Source organism: Mobula hypostoma, chromosome 12 (genome assembly GCF_963921235.1).
Source record: "Mobula hypostoma chromosome 12, sMobHyp1.1, whole genome shotgun sequence".
Classification (NCBI taxonomy): Eukaryota; Metazoa; Chordata; class Chondrichthyes; order Myliobatiformes; family Myliobatidae; genus Mobula; species Mobula hypostoma.
This window is the reverse complement of record NC_086108.1, coordinates 52,823,634-52,829,633: the sequence shown is the minus strand read 5'-3', so window position 1 is coordinate 52,829,633 and position 6,000 is coordinate 52,823,634.

The window sequence follows — 6,000 nt, the reverse complement described above, 5'->3', positions numbered from 1 at the left end:
AGTTCGAGAGATGATTTTTGGTGATTGAGAACCATTTTAGACAGATAGAAATAATTATGAAGTTGCAACTTTGCAGCTCCTGTAAGTGTAAGCTTTGTGTTCTGAGGTAGCACTGGAAAATGCACTGGAGTGCCAGCCACAACCCTCATATAAAATCTACTTATTTTGGTAACATCTCCTTCTTGGCACCATAATCAATTGTCAAGTTTGAGTATTTGCAAAAGCAGTTTATAGGTACTGATAAACATAAAGCCATCCTGTGTTGTGTTTTGTTTAGTTCAAAACACAAGAAATATATCTTTCTGGATCTGCAGTGAAAAACTGTATTTAGCAGATGATCTAATAAGCTCATGTGAATTTAAATCTCTGCATATGATTTCATTCAGCCCAAACAGGACCTTGTTCCTCTGCAACATACTACGAGATATACCTGGAACATTATTAAACTTTGTAAATAAAGCAAGCTCCAAATTTGTACCCAATCATTGCTCCAGAATCCAGTCTTAAATGATACAGTGCTAAAATTAATCGTAACAACCCCCTTATCCCATGCAACAAAGATGGAAAAATTCTGCAGGGTTCCCTCTCCTGACTGTTTCTTGATTTGTTGCACTGGAATAAATCAATGGAGTTGCCAGTTCTTAAAGTCATCAGAGCTGCTGAATTCCTTGATCCCTACCACCCCCACCCTCCTGCTGTCATTACTTAAATCAATGTTACTGACTTGCCAATACCGCTCCCTCACCAAGTCCCTGATGATCTGTCGCTAGACCTCTACAAGTGAGTGCCCTAGATACATTTGAAGTGTATTTCTTGCCCTCAAAGTCTGATAACTGTCTCTTAATCCAATAAATGACTCAGGTGGTTTCAAAAACAATTATTGTTGACAGCACTAATATCACAGAGACATAATAATTGTGGCTTCCAAAAATTAGTCATCTTATGACTCTTCTAAATTACCCAGTAACTAATTTGATCAGTGATTCTTTAAAACAGACAAATCCAATTTACTTTTCATCTTCTCTCTGTTACTTGCTTTCTTTTAATTTTTATAACCAATTATTCAAAAACATATTGGAGACTGTTGAAGGAAAGAAACTTTTTAAGTTTAAAGTTTAAATCGACTGAAAAACTTTACATTCCAATTTAAATCATTGCCATTGAGTAATCTCTGTTGGGAAATGCATGTAGATGATTAGGTTTGATTCTTCTTCCCCAGGGAACAACTGGCCAGCACTCTTTATGTAAACTCATGCATGACAACCTTGGGTAAAGCAGCTAAAGACTCAGATATCCTTGGAAGGGGAAAAATTATTCTTTTTTGTGAAAAAAAACTTTGTTTTATTCAGTCAAACTTACACTAAAAACTATTTCCATTGTATTTTTGAGGTATCTATTATGAGCTTTTTAAGCCAAATGACTGAAGTTATGCAGCCTCCAGTACCACGTGCCCACAATGTAAGCCACCAAATCTTTCCCAAGGCTGCTCATTTCCGTAGGAAAAAAATCTTTACAAATTAGACACAGTAAATTGGTCTGATAATAGTTCAAAACTGATATCTGAATAGTGTCACTTTATAGATCTCTTTGTAACCAGGAATTTACTCCACAGAATATATTAGATTTGTAAGGTCTGAATGTCATTGACATTATTGGCAGCTGTGTTAACTGTGAAAGGAGTGTGCTGTGTATGCCATAGTTATTAAATTTCTCCAGAGACCATGACTCATTTAATCAAATATTCATACCTCTCTGTAAATACACACTGAACAGTATATCCCCTCAGAAAAAAGCACCCTTTCATGTTAAAAACTGAAACAAAAAATCCTCAGAAAATATGATCGTGTTTTTGCAATTACAATGCTAGTAAAACTCTCCGCTGCCATTTCCAAAAAGGACATAACTGAACCCCTCTGACCGATTACAAAATGTTCATGGTCATACAATTAAATTAAAAATTATTCTTTCATTGCTTCATACCAACCATTTCTAATCTGTTACCAAGAGGCCTGCAATGAATTGTCCTTCTGTTCCCTTGTTTACCATCAATTCAATAGGCTCTCAAATGCAGATGAAGAAAGTTAGGCCGTTGACCCATTACTACAAGAATTTGTATTTAGCATGACAACAAACTATTGCCTACACTGCCAACAGGACACAATCTTAAAAACATATTTTACTGTGGGGTGTTTCCCATAGTTGCTTAGCAAACAACTACAAGATGAAATACCAGAGAGCTTTCACACATATTTCTCCACATAATATTTCTGAGATAAAATGCATTCTCCTAATAATTATAAGATCTGTTCTTAGCAAATTGTTTTTGATTGCAAATAAACACACTTCTTCAGTGAGTTACTTAATAAAATGGATCTTCAGCCAGCATTGAATTAGTTGGTTGTACATGACAGTAGTTGGTCCTCTCAGAACTCCATTTGAAAGTAGAAGCTCAGCGAGCAGACCTGTTGTGGGTTGCTCTACATGGTGAATAGTGAAAATTTACATGCAATTGGCCAGATGATGAAGTGAGAAATGGACTGTAACACATTCCTCAATTCCCCACCTTCCACCCCTCAAGCTAGGTACAGTCCAGGTTGTTCAGAGTCTTGAATTGAATGGTGAGAATGAGAAATGATCTTGATCACATACTCAAATATGGTCATCATTACATTTGGCACTATAATCCACAAGAACAGATCTAAGGGAAGAGACCATCTTTCTATGCCCACTGTGGGAGTGCTTAATGGAGCAGAAATTTATCCTGTATATAATTGATGGTACACTTAGCACTGCTTCAAAAAGCAAAGTAGAGGGAATTTCATATCTAAATCCTACTGTAAATTAACTAGGATCATTTGCTTATGACACTGAGCTTGTAAAATGGTAGGTGCCCCATTCCTTATAATGACTTCCCGAGCCTAAAAATAAGAACTGATTATCCCCTCAAAACGTAATACAATGGATTCTGGTTAATTGGGTCACATCAGAACCAGCACAGTTTGGCCCAGTTAAATGGTTACCCCAATTAGCCAAAGTTTCATGGAAATAGTTAAAAAGGTATAAAAAACACAAATGGAGTAACGAGTTATGTATTTAAATGAAATACTGAACAAATTAGAGAACTATCGATACTAAAACAGTACGATAAAACTGCATGTTAGTTCATTATAGTTATCAATGGAGTAATTCATCCAGTGTGCACTGTTGTGTTCTTTTGATTGACTGTAAATGAACAAAATTAGCGCAGGCACCTAGTGCAGATAATGGACTGCCTTCATACAGTTCTTTTGATTATTGCATCCTCCAAATCTTCATTTTCATTGTAACATTCAAGATGATTGTCAATATATTCAAATTTTTCATAGTTTCTACCTTCTTTAAGTTCATTTTCATTTTCACTCATGGCCATTTCTGGCATCCTCAAGCCTGAATACTTGAAACCGCAGAGAGCAAAACAATTTTTAATTGTCTTACTACTTATATCTCGCTAAATATCAGCAACAAAAAAAATTGCTGGTTTTTGAACACAAACAAACAAAATAATGCTATTTTTAAAAATTCTCTCTAAAAGCACAGTGTAGTATCTAATAACCATGCAAGTGCATGCGATTGACACTAGATGGAAACTGTTTAGCAACAGTCCCTAATTAAGTAGTATGGTGCCCCAAATAAATGAAGGGAATCCTGGCTATTTTCCTGATTTGCTTCTGTTCTTCAAGAGTTGTTTCAAATAAATGGTTGTCCCGATTAGCTGATGTATAATAATGTGCATACTTATTTCATGAATCTATTTTAAATGGCATCACTATAATTTTGATAAATTTATAGCTTTTATATTTTTAAATAATTATCTTACAATTATTTCCCATCAGTCAAAAATTTCCATATTGGCTCCAATCCTTACTTTTGAAATATTATGTAATATCTTGTTTCATTGAATTCTTCACATTAACTTATAACCTCTGGAAACAATATTTTCAATGGGTGGAAGCGAAGTGGAGATTGAGCAAACTTCCTTCATAGTGTAGTGTCATAATAAGTTCTGATTCCTTGGTATGAAGTTATTTTGTTGATTTTGTTGAACAGACCAAGGAGAAAGCTAAGGGAAATATTGTAATTGCCAATAAGATCCTGCAAAGAAACTAGTGATATCCTACCTAGCCTTAGCACCCACCATTGGTTACTGCTGAAAAATTGAGAATGATGGACATTAAATGGCAAATTGACCTAGTGTGCGGAGAATGTTTTATCCCACAGTTAAAGCTAGACTTGCACTTCGGAAAGACCCTTTTAAAAACACAAATCCATAGGATGATACCAGCAGAATATACTGATAAAATTCACTCTTTTACATCTAATGACCATACCTCACAACAATGTTAAACTTGTCAAGAAAAATTATATGTTCTATTATCACTCAATTGAATAAACTCCAACCAAAAATATGAAAATAATCTGCAAAACAAGTTTAAGTCTACAGCTAATCAGGCATCTACATAATATAATTTCTTAAACTTGATTTAGGTTAGTTAGGGCATAGCTGCCACTGACATATTAACCAATTAACCTGATCATTAACCAATAATAATAATGCACAATTTGCATCTTCTACATACTGTACAAGTTCAAGTTTAATTGTCAATCAACCATACATGTCTACAGCTAAACAAAACAGTGTTACTTCAAGGCCAAGGTGCAAAACACATAACATAGAGTCACACACAGCATCACTACCTAGAAAGTATCAGTGTCATAAATCTAAATGATCAAATGTCATGCATACTTAGAAAAACGCACCTAATAACAAATCTTAAATTTAAAAAAAAACAAATTTGCAGCTCTTTACCAAATTGATGTATGAGAAATATACTTTCCACCTTCAACTTTGGAAATTACATTCTCCAAAGTGATCAGTGACATTCCACATCAGAATGACAATCAACAACATGCATTTCTATTGAATTCTTAATGTACTAACCACTGCTTTATAGAGATACAGAAATAACAAGCACCAAAAAGTGGGAGCAATTTTAAGGGACGAAACAGCAATCAAGGAGGTGGTATGGGGGGGGGGGGGAGGGGAAGAGAGAGAGAGAGAGAGAGAGAGAGAGAGAGACACAGACACAGACACACACAGAGACAAACAGACAAAAACAAAAACGGTTTAGGACCAGCTTCTTCCCCACCACCATCATCAGATTTCTGAATGGGCAATGAACCCATGTATACTACCTCACTATTTTGTTTTACTTTTTTGCTCTCTATTTGCACTACAAATTTAATTTATGCACACATGTATACATATATACTCACACTCACTCAAAGATCTACAGACAGATAGACACACACACACACACACACAGTCTACACATATGTATATATACGGTACACACACATTTACACATACAGTACTATTCAAACGTCTTAGGCAAGGGGGAACACCATGGGAGGGGTATGGGGCAGGTGGCAGAGAGTGCCAGGGGCAGGGAGTAGTGCAGGTGTAGACACACCCAGCCCTGAGACCACCAGGTACAGTCAATTGATTCCATACAGTTGGTTTATTGATAATTACAGAATCTGTGGTACGTATATATAAATATTAATATTATATATCATACAAATATTTCTTATTTAAACGCAAACAACAGGAATTCTGCAGATGCTGGAAATTCAAGCAACACACATCAAATTTGCTGGTGAACGCAGCAGGCCAGGCAGCATCTGTAGGAAGAGGTGCAGTCGACATTTCAGCATCTGTAGGAAGAGGTGCAGTCGACGTTTCAGGTCCTGACGAAGGGTCTCGGCCTGAAACGTCGACTGCACCTCTTCCTACAGATGCTGACTGGCCTGCTGCGATCACCAGCAAATTTGATGTGTGTTGCTAATATTTCTTATTGTAGTTTTTAAAAATCTATTGCAATGTACTGTTGCTGCAACACAACAGACTTTATGATATATGCCAGCGATATCAAACTTGATTCTGCAAAAAATCTTCTTTGA